Here is a 17,097-nt window from a genome sequence, read left to right as displayed (position 1 = left end):
CCAGAGTATGTTTCTTTCATCTCCTTGTGACTTATGTCATGGTCTGGCCTCTGGCTGCCTTTGCTGGGAGATGGGCGGAGACTCCGCCACTGGGGTCACATCTCGGCACACTGACTCTGGGACTTGGACTTGTTTTTAGAGTACAGATCTCCAGAATCAGAACAAGCAATCCTGCTCAATTGAAACTTGTGAATGCTTCCCATTCATAGAGTCACTGGTAAAGAGATCAAAGGCACCACCTGCAAGCACACAGTCCTGAGAGAAATTGAACTAGACAGCTCCTTGCAGGCCCCACACTGTTCAGTCCTGTCTCTGTCAGTTGAGACAGATGAGTGTCCCTTTGGTCAAAAGGTTGGGGGTTCAGATTTCCCCAAATTGCTGAGAGACCTGCCCAGATCTTTTAAATGAAGTCCTCCTGGGACCGTAGAACTTGATTCCTGGTGTGCCGGCCTGCTAGTAAGTTACTACTCACAGATGAGGTTCCCATGGAACAGACTTCCAGACCTTAGCACCGCTGACACCATAATGGAGGCACCAATCTGACCTAAGAGCCCAGCACATAGACGTCAACTCCTGTCAAAATGAGGACAGAAACTTAATCTGTCATAGTCCATAGTTTTGGGAAAGTCCCCAGGAACACTAACCTTGCTTTTGGCTTCCATAGCTCCATTTATTGCTAACTGTTCTTGTTCACAGCAATGTGTCCGCCAGGATATGCTTTTTGGTGCATAAAAAGCCAAGATCAATAAAACTAGTGGCTGCACAATTTGGGCAAGTTCCCCACACAGCTTGCCAGTCAATGGATACTGATTTTCTATTGGCATTAGGAGTCTGTGTGTTTGCTGGGTGGTGGTGGCGCACGCCTTTAATCCCAGCAATGGGAGTAAGAGGCAGGCAGATCTCTGTGAGTTCAAGTCCAGCCTGGTCTACAAGAGCTAGTTCCAGGATAGTTAGAGCTGTCACAAAGAGAAACCATATATATATATATATATATATATATATATATATATATATATATATATATATATATGAGTCTGTGTGTCCTCTGAAGGAGCGACCTCACAACTCCTCCACTGAGACTGATCCCTGGATGTCAGCCTACCCTCTTGTCACTGCTCACAAACAAGGTCCCTGGCTTGAATGCCACCAATTATTTTGTTCTGAGGGAAAGAAGATAAAGGAGGCTGTGATAAGACAAACGTCACACTAAAGTCATGCTGACACCTGGCAAACACATCACTTTAAAGGAGGCTGGACAGTAACCAGAGAAGCGTGACCCTGAAGTCACCAAGATCAACAGAGTCCCATGGAGAAAAATGAGGAAGGGGTGCCCAGCCAGAGGAGGCCACCAGCAAGAACATGTAGAGGTTCTTTGTGTATCTGAGGATCATTTACCATAGTGGTTCTCAACCTGTGGGATGTGACCCTTTGTGGGGTTGTATTTCTGAATCCCACACATCAGATATTTACCATACAATTCATAACAGTAGCGAAATTACAGCTATGAAACAGCAGCAAAATATTGTTATGGTTGGGAGTCACCACAGCGTGAAGAACCGTGTTAAAGAAGAACTGTGTTAAAGGGTCGCAGCATGAGAAAGGTTGAGAGCCACAGCTCTATCTAGCAGCTGTGGTGTGTTTGGCTCTGTTTCCAATCTCATCACTTACCATGTGTACAGCAAGGTGTGTTGTTGGAGATGGTGTTAGCTGTGGAAAGTGGGCATGCGTGAGAACTTAGTGGCTGCCATGTTGAGCACCCGCCTTTTTATAAATAGCAACTCAGATGAATTCATAAGATAATTGCAGGAAGCTGCTCAACAATCTGTTTCCTTTTTTTTTTTTTTTTGCTTTAACAATAGAGGCACTGACTAGCAATGCCACCCTTTCTGAGATCCAAGCCTACAATACCTCGGAAGGTGTTGTAGAGAGTGCCCAGATATCCTTCACCATCGTAATAACCATCTATTAGCCATCAGTTTTCCTGCCTCAGGTCTTTACAAAGACAGTGCCTACCTTTCAGCCGCAGATCTCACAAGAGCTCGGCTAGCTTCCTGCAAACAGAAAGAAGCTTGGCCAAGCAGAGACATGCAGCCTGGGGCTGAAGGTCAAGCTCACAGATATACATGGAGCTCACTCTGACTACATAGGCCAGTTCAAGAGGGTTTAGTATAAAATTTTTGAGAAATAAATATCCCTATACATTAAGTAAGTTAAGAGAAATAAATATCCCTATACCTTAAGTAAGTTAAGCTATCAGAATGTCACAGATGTTTGATTTTAAGAACTATTTAGACATTACAAAAGCTACTCTAATCTATTCTAAAGGGGTGGGGGAGTCTTCCTTTTGATGGGTGTCCATCAGAGTCAGCTTATAATAGAGAACAGTCATTTTATGATCCTAGATTCTTGTAGACAAAAAAATCAATCCCAAGATCCACAAAAGTCCGATTAGGCTGAGTGGACCAAAGGGGCCAGCTTCTCGGCTGCTCCTCCCAAGTGTGAGATAGTACCTATAGTTGGCACTTTGTGAGATAGTATCAATACTTGCTGCCCCATGACTCTATACTTGGAGACCCTCCAGAAGTGCCTGAACACCGACCTGCTCCAGACATTCTTGCTGCAAAATGACCTTGTTCACAAACCTTTCACTACACCGCTTCCACGACTCAATGAGCTGTAGTGGTCACATGCGCCTGCGATAATGGAGTCAGAGCAGAACTACTGGGATTCAGCTAAAATCTTGGTGGTGGCTCTTCTACCTTGCCTCATGTATGGAAAGCAGGGCTTAGGCGTAAACCTGGCATGCCCGGTAGTTTGCTGGCTGCAGAGTTCTGACCAAACCAAGAGAGTGGAGAACGTTGGCTGCCAGGCGTGGGGCCACCTCTCCTGAAGAATGCTGCCTCTGCAGACTGGCCCAGCAGAGTCGCCACAGCTGTGCAAGGTCTCATTAGCTTCCGTATCATTGCTGTAACAAAATGGCCAGCAGAGGCAACTGTAAGGAGGGACTTGCTTTGGTACAGGGTTTAAGGTGATATGGTCACCAGAGCAGGCAGCTCCTTGCTGCCTCACATCTCAGAAAACCAGGCTGTAGAGAGAGGTTTTTCTTTTTATCTCCCCCCCTCTCTTTCTCTCTCTCTCTCTCTCTCTCTCTCTCTCTCTCTCTCTCTCTCTCTCTCTCTCTCTCTTGGACCCAGCATAAGGGATGTTATCACCCATGTTTAGGCTTGGTCAGTTAAAGCTCTTTGGAAATGACCTCACAGGATATATCCAGAGGTGTGTCCCTTAGGCAATTCTAAATCCAGTCAAATTGACAGTGAAGGTGACCTATCACAGGGTCTGTCTAGACAGCATCTTAATGCTGAAGGCCTTTGCCTTCCACGCTATCTACCCTCTTTAAGGTTTTGTGTGTTAACTTGCCTTGACTGTGACAAAGTGCCCGAGACAATCAATTAAGGAAAGACTATGTGTGCTTTAAGAGGAATTAGTCTGTAGAGATAGTTCATTTGTATTTTAGTAAGTAAAGTTTGCCTGAAGATCAGAATGCAAAGTCTGATCTAGTCACACTTGTCAGCCATACAGGCCAGGCAGCAGTGGCACACACATTTAACCCCAGCAACCATACTAGTTAGCCACTGAGGCCGGGCGGTGGTGGTGCACGCCTTTAATCCCAGCACTAGAGAGGAATATAAGGCAGAATGAGACATGAATTTGCTCTCTTTCAGTCTGAAGATTTCATAGAGGTAAGAGCTCTCTAGTGGCCTGAATGCTTTGCTGTTTTGATCTTCAGGTTGAACCGCAGTATCTGTGTATGGGTTTTTGATAATCATGTTACATCAGTCCCTGGTTTCCAGTGATAACATAGTACTCATGGTGGGGGTATGAGGCAAACAGGTCTGCTTACTTTCTAGCAGCTGGGAAAACAAAGAAAGACCCCATCCCAACTCCTTCTGAGAGCAAACCCACAATACCCAGCTCCCTTCTACTAGGTTCCACTTCCTACATGTTCTATTACCTACTAGTAGGGCCATTCGTTGGCAACCAGTGCTTCCCTCTTTAGGGAGACATCTAAGATCTGGGCTACAAGGGCTGGCGATGTGGCTCAGTGGTAGAGTAATTACCTATCATACATGAGATCCTTGGTTTGATATCCTGCCCACATACCCTCCCACTGAAGTCCATACTAGAGTTCTTGAGAATCCACACCCCAGAGTCAAATCTGGGAGGCTGATTCAGGCTTACTTCTACAGTCTTCAGAGCTCTGCGACAGAGTGGCACTCCCATCTAGAGGCTGGGTCCTGTCCTGAAGCTGCAAGCCTGCTCAGCTGTCTCCTTGCTGTGGATAAGTTGCTGCAATTCAAATGCCTCAGTTTCCTTCTGGCTATAATAATAGGTTGCCATGAGAACTAAGTCTCCCTCGTGAGGATTTCAGAAGAATGCCTGCCACACACAAAGCAACTATTTAATATGCAGAGCCGCTAAAAGCCACTGGTGTATAAATGGGTAGCAACTCTGTGTACAGTGCCTGGAGATGTAAAGACTTGGGTTTAAATCTTTCAAATTGATTTGCTATTTCCTAAAAGTCAGGGCACTACCTCCCCCACAGATTAGCTATGTTTTTTTGACCATTACGGTTATCCTCAGACCACTTCCCCCAAAATACGATGATCTGTGATCTAAAAAAGTAGATTTCTCATTGAACAAGGGGCCCCCAAGACTGAATTTCTGGGTGTCTCTGTCCAGGGACACCTGACCTTACCAGGCCTCCCTGAAAAGACAGCTCTTCTTTTTCGATCTGAGCCATGCTAAACACAGAGTCAATCCTTACTGATGTCCTCTGAGAAACGTCGATGGAGTGGGCCTGCGTGGTACTCGGGGGAAATCTCTTGACTCCTTACGGCTTCTCTGTGGATGGAAGGTTCTTGATTGTGTGCTTCTGGAGGCCGCAACTTTCCAACACTGAACTTTGTTTAAACTTTGTAATAGAGGAGGACATGGATGCGCAGAGCCTACAGTGTGATAAATGCCGTGTGCCAATCAAAGTAGACTCCGAATGCAAGGACATGACCTTGCCCAGAGCTTAGGATAAGAAGTGGGAACACCTTCTGATTACAGCAAAAGAGACGGATGGTAGCTTGTATCTTGGCAGTGAGCCAGGCCTTCTACCTGGTCCCTTGCCATATCTGTCAGCTGACCCGAGCCCAGATCCAGTTCCAGTCAAGTCAGCAATGGCTTCCCTACGCCCCCTATGCTCTCCCAGCTAATCCTGGTGCCACGCATGTGGCACTTGGGTGGCTTACAGTTACACATGAAGAGCGCTTCAGGGCCCATAGCATATTTCATTACAGCCCGTGCAGTGGCAGAGCCAGGCACCTTGCAAAAGTGCTGAATTTCTAAGAGCAAAAGCTGCACGGGGACTCTTTAGAGTACAGAGTTGGAATAGAGACCAGGCTAAAAGCATCCTACGTTTTGAAGGTTGATGTCCTGAGAAAACTCTCGGAGGTAAGTTACTTCAGTGACTAGAGTTGATAAGACACAAAAAGAACACGGCTTCAAGACTAGTATCTAATACACAGAGCTTCAGAGCTCTTTTTGCTTTGCCCACTTAAATTTTCTTTATTTATATTTTTCTGCGGATGAGAGGACCGAGGAAGTGAAATAACTAGTCTGGGTACTGTGGAGTAGGCCCCCAAGGGCTTTCCTACCAGCCGGAGGTGCTATTGTGAAGGAGTCGAGTTTTATTGGATAGGACCTGGTGAGAGGAAGTTAGGCCATTGGGAGCACACCCTTGAGGGGGACTTGAATGTGAACCACTCCCACCCCATATAGGCTCATGTCTCTGAACACTTAGTCCCCAGATGGCATGTCTCTGGTGAAGGCTGTGATACCTTTGGGAAGTTAAACCTTTCTGGAGGAAGTGGGTGGCCGAGGGTCTCACTTCCTGTTCATTCTCTGCTTCCTGAGTATGAATACAGAGCCACCACCTGACTTCCTGTTCCTGTTCTGTGCCTTCCCTGCGTGCTGCTGTGGCTTCCCTGTCATGATGGGACAAACCCTTGATTGTTGCTGGTCTATGGATGGCGACTCAAAATCAACCATCATTCCTTGTAAGTTGTTGGTCTCAGGTCATTTGTCACTAATGGTCAGCTTTTCTCTTGTGACACGCAGCTGAGGGAAACTGTGGGCTCTCAGCTCGACGGTCAAGTCCATCATGACAGAGGCAGGGGGATGATGGAGGAGAGCAGCTCACAACACAGTGGCCAGGAAGCAGAGAGAGAATGCCTGCACTCTAGACTTTCCTCTTATTTCTTGTTGATTCCTTTAGGACCCCAGGTCACGTGATGATAGCACCCACATTCAGGGTGGGTCCTTTGCCCTTAGTTAATCTTCTCTGGAGATGTCTACACAGACTCGCCCACCCAGAGATGTGCTTTTCAAATCTCCTAGCTGCTTTTTTTTTCAGTGCGACCAAGATGACGATCAAGATTATCTATTATAATACTGGAGAGCTAACATGGGTGCCTTACAGAAGAATCCAGCCCAATACACTTGCCACTCCAAACTCTTTCAACACTTAAAAATGAACATGTTTTCAGGGCTGTCATCGGAAGATTTGTGCTATTTTAAGTTCTGTTTATTTATTTTTCACAGGTCATTTTGCATTCAGCCCCCACACCAACCAACACGTTCACACAGCGTCTCCTTAATTCATATTCTACTACGTCTGAATACCGCAGCATGTTTGCTAAATTGACAAATACCCTTTAAAATAGATTTTCAGCAGACTTCGCGATGAAGGATGTCACCCACACTGACCCGACATCACTCCACCGGGAAAGAAACCCTGACATTTCATTTCTTTGTCAAAGTCACGGCCACAAATCTTTTTACAGTAGCTACCTCCAGCTAAATGCCAGATTGCTCCTCAAGAACGGCGAGGCAAGCTAATTCCCATTCCTGCCTCTCACCTGTCTCTTTCTGTTAGGGACTCAGCCCAGGCAATTTTATTACTGGGAAAAAGAAGCCAGCCTGTTCTTGGTTTCTTATTTATTTATTTTTACTTTTATACTCACCTGCATTCCATCATGATAAATGCCGCTTCTGAAACCAAACACACGGTCATTTCCTTCATTAACTCCTATGGTGCCCAGAACCCACAAGGAGGTGGAAGGTAAGAACTGACGACAGAGGTGTCTTCTGACCTCCACTGAGCACTGTGATGTATATGCCCAATCTTGATATGCGTGCACACAAACCCATGAGTGCGCACACACGCACATGCACACACACACCAAAGAGAAAGCAAAATACTTTACCTGTACTGTTAGAAGAAAGAGGATACTTGTGTGTGATAAAAAACAAGAGAGCCAGGTATGGCCAGCCATGGCAGCAATTCAGCAGGCAGACCCAAGCTTCCATGATCTTGGAACTGAAGATGTGAACGTCAAAACATCTATGATCCATTCAGTGGCTGTTGGACACCTTGAATGGCGTCTTGGGATGAGTCCCCAGTGACTTAGGAAAGTATCCTAAAAATAAAATAAAACTGTAACTTTATTTGTGATTTTCACACAGAAATAACTAAGACTTTGGAAGGAAGCTTTCATTCTCTAATTATGCCGCTTTTACATTTTAAAAAGACGCAAAGAGTCTCTCTTGACAGATATGAAAATACAGAAGGCTTAACTAGCTGGCTTCGCCCCCCCTAGTCTCCAGCTTTGCTGGAGCCAATGCTACCTCTTCAAGAATCTTTGCGTCTATTGCCAAATCCCAGTCATCGCCTACTGTGCCGAAGATGAAACTCAGCCTGAATGCCTGTTCTGTTGTTGTTTATTTTTAGACAGGATCTCACTATGTAGCTCTGGCTAGCCTGGGAACTTGCCATGGAGACCAGGCTGGCCCTAAACTCACAGAGATTCGCTGGCCTCAGCTTCTGGAATGTTGACATTAAAAACAGGCACGACTACGCCAAGCCCCAGATGCCTTTTTATGCTAACTGGCTGCTGAAGTTTGTTTGCAGTTAGTTGTGGGATTTGGGGGTTTTGTGCCTCAAACTTCTAGTAAGGTTCTAAATAAGGAACTAAGCCCCTCCAGTGCTAAACTGTATAAGCAAACAGATGGGAGAGAAATGCAATTATAATTTTTTTACAATATTAAAAAAATCAATGTGTTTTTTTTGTCTCATCTTGGAATGCAAAGCAAGTAAATCTTAGAGACGGCAGGAAAAGTGTTCAGTTGCATTCCAAAGACTAAAATAGGGGCTGGAGAGATGGTTCAGGGGTGAAAAGCACTTGCGGCTCTTCAGAGGACCAGAGTCCAGTCCCTGGCACCAGCAAGGCTGCTAACATTCACCTGTAACTCCATCTTCAGGGATCTGGTACTCTCTTTTGGCCCCTACAGGTACGGGTACCCAAGCTCACATGTACATACCAATACACGGACACGTAAATAATTTCTAATTAAATAGCGTTTTGTTTTTTCCAGACAGGATTTCTCTGTGTAACAGCTCTAGCTATCCTGGAGCTCTCTTTATAGATCAGGCTGATCTGGAACTCACAGAGATCCACCTGCCTCTGCCTCTCTAGTGCTGGGATTAAAGGTGTGTGCCACCACTGCCCGGCCAAAATTAATTTTGTTCTAAAGACAAAAATATACTTTTATCTTTGGAATTCCAAAGGCCTCTAGAGGAATTGTCAAGATTGTGGTGCAGATGACAGACTGCAGGCATGTGGACGACAGCTTCCCAGGTGAAGGGTTTGCGATCCTGCTGGCCTCAGATGAATCCAGGAATATGAATTCTTAAACACCAAGTAGCTCTGTGTAGGGAGTCAACCATCCCATTTTTGCAGAATGTTCACTTAGAGAGATTCCCTGGAAAAAAACATTAGCAAATCAGAAGGATGCCCTTTAGTGGACGAGAATGGTAGTCAAACGTAACCATAGCTTTGGTTGGATTGAGAGCTACTTTAGAGATTAATAAAGCACACTTCTGGGTGTGAGGGATTTCCAGAGGTGACTGGCAGAAAATGCAGTCATTGATGGAGAAAGCCCTACCCTGAATTCTAATGGTCTCTGGGAGTGGTCTGCAGCCCTTGTTAGGAAAAAAGAAAAGACATCAGAAGGATAAATCCAGTCAATGTGTAAACACTGTTTTGCCTGTGCCAGCACATCTGCCACTGCCATCGCCACGGATACAGCAGCCTTGCACTGTGGACTGACTCTTTGAGGACTTTAACATCCCCAGGGACACTGTCACTGGCTTGCCTTGTTCCGATGTCTCCAGCTTCTTAGAAAGAGCAGTCACGGGACTCTCTGGCTCTCAGCATTCAGGCAACTATTGCTGAACCAGCTGGCCAACTATGTACAGCCAACCTATTAAATCCCTTCTTTAAAATTTACCAGCATCTCTCTCTATCTGTCTATCTATATCTATATCTATCTATCTATCTATCTATCTATCTATCTATCTATCTATCTATCTATCTTCTATCTCTACATCTATCTATCTACATTTCTCTCTCTCTCTCTCTCTCTCTCTCTATATATATATATATATATATATATGTATATACATCTATTTATCTATCTATCCATCTGTCTACAGATCTATGTACCTACTTACCTATCTTATTGTGAGAAACAATGACCCTCACTCCATAAGAAGCATGATGGGGACTTAAAGCAGTGAAATCCAGGCAGTTTATTTTACAATCTTGTGAAGCCAGGTGTCTGCCTACAGTCGCAGGTGTAATGATTGAGTGCAGAGAACAGTTTATAAAACCTGAACATGTGACCTGCCCCTCTTCTTTAATAAGCAAGAGAGTACAGTCTCATATATTGCTTGGGTATTTGTCTTTCACTCTATAACTTCTGTTTGTCTTTTTCTCATCAAAAAAGGGCAAAAAAATTGAATGGATTTATCTCTACGTGTTTATACCATTTATTTGAAATCTTATCAGACTAGCCTGGCTGCCAGTAATTTTCTACTCTCAACTTCTAGTTTGGGACTGGAGTGGCTTAGTGGACTTGGAGTAGGGGAAAATAGCTGGATTATTAGGCACCAGCAGGGACCTAATATTTTCTGTTTATTTGAAGTTAGCCCTACGCTGACTCAGGACACCTTTTTTTAAAAAAAAGGTATGACTTTATTTCTTACAGCTATTGATTTTGTTCCTCTAGAGAACCCTGACTGATACAAAGAAATATAAGGATAGCAAAGTGACTGGATTTTTCATCATCTGATAGTTCAGTGAGGACTAGTTACCAAAGACTGGGAGAGAAATGTTGTCTTCCTAATGATGAAGACAGTAGTTGTCTGTTTTCTTAGCTGTCTTATAGCCACGCTTCCCATTTTTTATCATGAAGTACCAATTTTGTGATGTCCTTCCATTTGATTTATTAATGTCATCATCAATAGAATGGTGAAGTCGTCATGGTGACACCCCCTCGGGTCAGTGTGACCAAGCCAGGACTGGGGAGTAAGTAACCAGAGAGAGCTCAAGCACAAAGAACCTTGATTTTAGTCTGGGGCTGCAAGCTTTTGTAACGGCTGGTCGATGATGTTTACTCATGCCTTCTAGGGTACGGGTCCCAAAGGACTGAATCATGAAGAAAGTATCTGACATTGTTGATGGTAGGGAGAGAAGTGATGGGCACTGTGCCAAGGCAGAACAACACTGACCCCTGGGTGTCTGCATAGGAAAGAGAATCAGTGTGGCTGGGTTGCCCAAATTTCTAAGAAATTATGTGAAATCTCCTGGTCATATAATATTCTAATATTAAGAAAAATACTTATGCTGCCAACAGACACCAACAGACTCTGGGCCACCAGTTTGATATCTCTGCTGCTTGTCACTCTCTGAAATCTCATTATGTTCAAGTAACACTAGGTTTTGGAGCTACAGACAACATATGGCCCTGGACATTGCCCTAGAGAGGGTCTGATGGCTTTCTTAAAAGGCCACAAAGTCAACAGTTTGAGCCTTGGGGGCAATTCCATCTCTTATTTAAAAAATTTTTTATAGCCCCAAAGTAGCCGCAGGCAATGCGTATGAGTCCAACAGAAGCTTATTTACAGTCTACTGCCAAACCACAAAGCACTCTGCCTGATCCATCTCTGGGGATCTTGTTCTCAGAATCTTTAGCAATTGTTAAATAAGTGTGACCTATCAATTTCTAGTGAGAACCACAGTCTTCATAGCTCATGCTGAAATGCATTGTGTTGAAATTCTTTCAGAAGCAGTCCAGCTCACTATGAGCCAGCACTGAAATATATTACACAGGTTGTAACCACAAAAGGGAAGGGAAGTTGTCTTCTATCAGCTCCAACTGATCTGCCACCATTGGTCCCAGCAACAATAGACAGAGACTGGCTTATTAATGATGCTGAGCAGTACTTGGTTGCTGGGACAAATGAGCTTCATGTCTCCTATTGATTTCCAGGCCCAACACCAAGAACATCCTGCCAGGTACAGTGCTTAACATCCTGTATCCCTGGGATGCTGCTGGTCAACACTAATAAAGCAACCTGCTAAATTTAGCACACCCCTACCTGTGCAATCTTGCAGAACTGGTACCCCATAATTACATCCACAAACACCTCCTGAGTGTTTGGTTCCTGCTGCTGCTTCTCGAGGGTCTGGGTGAGACTCAAATTCTCACTTGAAATAAGGCAGCCAGCTTTTGCTCTTCATCCCCAGAGATGGTGAAGTCACTGGTGTGTGCCTATCAGTCCCCTCTGTGCCCCATGAGCAGCCCCTGATGCTTCTATTGCCACAGCTTTTCACGGGAAGGACAGAATGAATTGTTGGCCCAGAGGAGCAGCGCACGCTGGAAGGACACGTTTATTGAAAGGTTATCTCAGTAATTATAGCGCAAGGGATGTTAACTTGAGGGCGAGAAATGACTTGTGGCCAGGATCCCGAGACGCATGCCAACACTTGAAGCTATTTCTACACTCAGAAAGACCCAAAGGGCTCATCGACCTAGAAAGGCAAATACTGACTTCCTTTTCACCTGTCAAGACAGTCGGTCCCCAGATGTAGGAAAAAAAAGAAAGGGAAGTGCTGCTTTGAATTACTCACTTTTGTAAGTGCTTGGTTCTCTATTGCCTCTGGCCTCCCAGCACAGCTTCTATTTTAAAAGTCACAAGCATATATTATTCCTTGTCAAAACTGACCAGCTGTGAACGGATCGCTTGATTCTGGGCAGCTGACTCTAATGTTCTGGAGAGTTCCATCAGCTCACTCTCATCCGAGGATAGCTTGGGGTTCCTGCTGCACCCCGTGGAGGCCTCCAAAGCTCGAGTGGGGCACACACCTATGCTTTGTCCAAGCCTCAGTAAGGTTGGCCTGTTCAGCCTGAGATTGCCTGCAGGCTGCCCGGGTATGGAAGAATGGCAGAAAAATGCAGGAGATCAGAGGAAAGCACTTCCAGGAATCCAGGACAGCTGCACACAGCCACTAGACACCCTGAGCCAAAGGCTGTTTGCACAAATCATTATTTCTGGTGAAGAGTTTGGCACAGTTAGCAGGTTTCTGTGTCACCACGTAAGGCCAGAATCCATGTAAGGAAGATAGTTAGCAGCCTGTGTAATCTTGCTGATGGAGGAGGACTTCGGGCTCCCCTGCAGCTCTAAGTGATTGACAACGAACTTTGGCTGGGTGCAATGTGTGAGGACAGCTCACTGGTAAAACCAATGAATCCGCCTGGCAATGTAATGGAAAGTGTTGGCACAGAAGACTAAAGTTAGGAGTCCCGGGGATAGATCTGTCTGCTGTAACTCGTAGTAATTTTTGGGGAACGACTTCAGCTAACTGACTGGAACTTTGGTGTGTTAATCAGGTTTTTAATCTCGGCAACAACACCTTTAAAAAAACAAAAAAGCCTTAAAGGAGGAATGTTTACTTGTGTGTGTGTATGTGTGTTTGAGATGTTGATCTATGCCAGCTGGCTCCATCATTTCTGACTCTATGATGAGAGAATGCTTGTGGAATAAGGGAGGGGGAAGAGGAGTGGAGGAAAGGGAGGAGAGGAGGCAGGCAGAGAGACAAGAAGGGGTCAGGACCAAGATACTCCCCGCAAAAGCAGCCTCCAGCTACGGCTTTTCCCAAGCAGGCCATCACTGCCTCCCAACAGGGATGCAGTGTGAACTAACTCAGGAATGAAATTAGCATGCCCAAGATCCAGTCAGCTCTCAGTGCACCTGCAGCGGGAACCTAAGATCTGTTAGGGCCATTTTATATAAAACCATATACTTGGCTTCTCACTTAGGTGTTGGGGGAAAAGAGATTGTTAAATTTGTTGCTACGAATATCTACTTACATCTTTGTGCGCATGTGTGTGTGCGTGTGTATATAGGCTAGAAGTGGATATTAAATGTCTTCCTCTATTGCTCTATTTATTTATTTATTAAAGATTTCTGCCTTTTCCCTGCCACTGCCTCCCATTTCCCTCCCCTTCCCTCAATCAAATCCCCCTCCCTCATCAGTCTGAAGAGCAATCAGGGTTCCCTGCCCTGTGGGAAGTCCAAGGACCACCCACCTCCATCCAGGTCTAGTAAGGTGAGTATCCAGACTGCCTAGGCTCCCACAAAGCCAGTATGTACAGTAGGATCAGAAACCCATTGCCATTGTTCTTGAGTTCTCAATAGTCCTCATTGTCCGCTATGTTCAGCGAGTCCGGTTTTATCCCATGCTTTTTCAGACCCAGGCCAGCTGGCCTTGGTGAGTTCCCAATAGAACATTATTTTTTGAGACACGACTTTTGTCAACCTGGAACTTTCTGATTCAGCTAGACTGACTAGCCAGCAAAGCCCCCAGGACTCTTCTGTGTCTAGTGTTGCAACCTGCACTACCTTGCCTGACTTTTTTACACTGCTTCCTGGAGGCTGAAGTGAGGTCGTCATGCTTGGGCAGTAAGAACCTTGCTAACTGCTCCTGCTCCTGTCTGCTTACACCCCACGACTGGGGCTTGTATATTCGCACCACGGCAGAGGAACGCCGGGAGACACTGAGATTGACAAGAAGCCACGGGTTTTCATTGAGCATCTGTGTGAGCCGTTTTCGCAGTGCTGTGTTGACAGTGACTCACATGCGCCAGCTGACGTGCTGTCCTGTAATTCACCATGAGGACTGGGAGAAGTAGGTCACGGTTGAGCTCTCATCATAGGCGCTGAGGTCTCTCCTCACACTCCCGGCCACTCCATTAGAGCTGGAGACCTCTCGGTCAGAGTGTTCATTTTTCAAAATGAAAATTGGGGTGGGGGTGGTGCAGTGGTTTCATAATCGGGGATGTCTAACTTAGACTTGCTTTATCTTTCCTGCTGGAGGCTGTTTTCCCTCTCTACTGGGCAGTGTACCAGCTGGCTTTCTGCCTCACTCAGCTCCACTCTGGCTCAGAACCAGAACCACAGAAGGCCTCTTTGAAGATTTTGCTTCAGTATCAAGCCCTACGGTAGTTTGAATAAGAATGGCTTCCATAGGCTCATGTATTTGAATGCCTAGTGTCTTAGTTAGGACACCATGACCGTGGCAACTCTTATAAAGGAAAACAATTAACTGGGGTGCCTTACAGTTTCAGAGATTTAGCTCATTTATCATGATGGTGTGATGTGGTGTGCAGGCAGACAGGGTGCTAGAGAACGAACTGAGAGCCCTACATCTTGACCCACAGGCAACAGGAAGTCGTCTGAGTGTCACACTAAGCAAATCTTGAGCAAAGGAAACTTGAAAGCTCACCTCCACAGTGACATACTTCTTCCAACAAGGCTATACCTACTCTAACAAAGCCACACTTCCAAATAGTGCTACTCCCTACGAGCTTGTAGGGGCCAATTATATTCAAACTACCACACCTAAGTCACCACAGAGTGGAATCATCTGAAAGCATTAGAAGGATTAGGAGGCGTGGCCTTGTTAGAGTGTGGCTTTATTGAAGGAAGTCTGCCACTGGGGGTGGGCTGTGAGGTTTCAAAAGCCCACAAGTTCAGTGTCTCTCTTTTAACATGTGGATTAGGACGTAGCTCGCAGCTACTGCTCCAGAGGCACGCATGCCCCATCCTCCCTGTCATGATGACAATGAACTAAACCTCTGAAACTGCAAGCAAGGCCCCCACTTAAGTGTTTTATTTTATGAGTTGCCTTGGTCATGGTGTCTTCTCACAGCCATAGAGCACCGACCACGAAAGCCCCATGGTTAACTCTGCTTCCTCATTTGGGCAGATGGTCAGACTGATGAAGAATCCTGTGGTTGTATATCACTCTCAGTAAAGATAAGAAGTTCACATCAGAATCCTTGGTGTATGGGGCTCAGTATGAACCAACAGTCAAGGAGTCTGCTCTAAGGGAGTCACATGCAGGCAAAACATCCACACACATAAAATATTTCTGATTCTTTTTTTTCTCTGTTTCTAAGTTCTTAGGATTTTATTTTTGTCTTCCTATTTAACTTTTAGATCGGACAATCAGATTCTACTCTTTGTTGTTCCTGGGTTTGGTTGATTCGTTCTGCCTCTATGAGACAGGGTCTTGTTGTACTCCTACTCCTGGAGTTCTCTTCTCTCATAAGGAAATATAAATGGGCCTGTTTTTCGTGCCTTTCAAAAGAGATAAGTGAAAATTTAACAGTTTCTACCGTGTGATGGGGACCCTCTGTCAGCCAATAACCTTAAAGAGATTGGACCAGGTTAGGGTGTGACCTTTTGGGTACCCAGAGAAAACCGCCGGCCCACCCAGGGTTCGCTCTCTCTGTGATTCCTGCACTACACATTTGAGGTTGGACTTCTTGTTCCTGTTTTGTAAGTTTGCCCCTTATAATAAAGATGTAATTAAAATATTTTGGATTTAGTCTGGGATTCTCTGACCCACATCCTCACCCCTCAACAACAATGTGCATTGTGCTCAGCTCAGTAAATGCTTTAAGGTTTCTTTCTTGATTTTAGTTTTGTGTTTAATACTGAATAAATGGAGAATGTGTTCTTATAAACAAAATTACATCCTTGTGTATTTTTGTTTACAAGACAGAGAATCTGAACCGGGAATGCTAGACCCTAGGACAAAGTCTTTTTAAATTTCACTTGGATTGCAAGGAAAAATTATAAGAATTTCAACATCTTTATTGGTTTTATTATTTTTACAATCAGCCAAAACTTCATACAGTAAAACATAAATAAGCACTCCAATGAGCAGAAGAAGTTGGTTTTTCAGACAGAAAATGGCTAAAAAAAAAAAGCAGAAATAAAACCCAGTGGATTGTTATTTCAAAGCTACCTTCCCTACAAATAGGGACAGAGATAATAGCAAAAGGATTGGCTGGTTGACATCAGATCACTCAAGTGATTTTCTCGTGTCTGGGAAACCCGGTCATTATCTCTGTGGTCCTGATTTCTTGGAAGTTCAGCTAAATAGTGAAGTTTCTTCCTGGTGTCATGGAACCTCACATGACACTTCCTGTTTTCATTTTTTCTGTTTGGGCTTGCTGCAAGAGACTAGTCCAAAATGATAGCCTTTAAAAATGTTTATTTCACTCTAGTTTACTATCTACATGAAATAATAAAAATATACAACAAATCTATAATAAATGGAATTCACAAATGTGGTATCCATTGACATTTTTGCTCATTTGTTCATAGAGGTTCTTTGTTAATTGTCAGTAAAGACATAATTGTCTTCTGCATTATATATCATTTCTCCCAATAGATTCTGCTTGCTGATTTTGTATTATAATTTTTCCATAAAAGATTTTTCATTTGTTTTAAATTTTAGCAATATATCTAGCTTTTCTCTTATATCTTCTATGTAAGTTTTCAGTCCAAGGCTTAGTGTGTGGAAATGCAGTCCCTGCTCTGATAATGAGTCCCTTGCTAGTGATTCCTCTCTTCCTGTGCCAGCTTTCTAAATTTTAAAGAAAGGTCGCAGTTAATTGACTAAATATTGAATGCTAAATAATCTTTCTTTAGATTTATAAAACCCAGAAAATATGGTGACCTTCATGTAACACAAAGTGTATAATTTGCTTTGGATTTTAAGTTTCAGAAAAGTAAAATGTTTTGTCTAGAAAATTCTAGAAAGCAACTCCAGGAAGCCAAAACTGATTCTAATG

Source organism: Microtus pennsylvanicus, chromosome 1 (assembly GCF_037038515.1).
Source record: "Microtus pennsylvanicus isolate mMicPen1 chromosome 1, mMicPen1.hap1, whole genome shotgun sequence".
Taxonomy (NCBI): Eukaryota; Metazoa; Chordata; class Mammalia; order Rodentia; family Cricetidae; genus Microtus; species Microtus pennsylvanicus.
The sequence above is the reverse complement of the archived record's forward strand: the minus strand, read 5'-3'. Positions refer to the sequence as shown.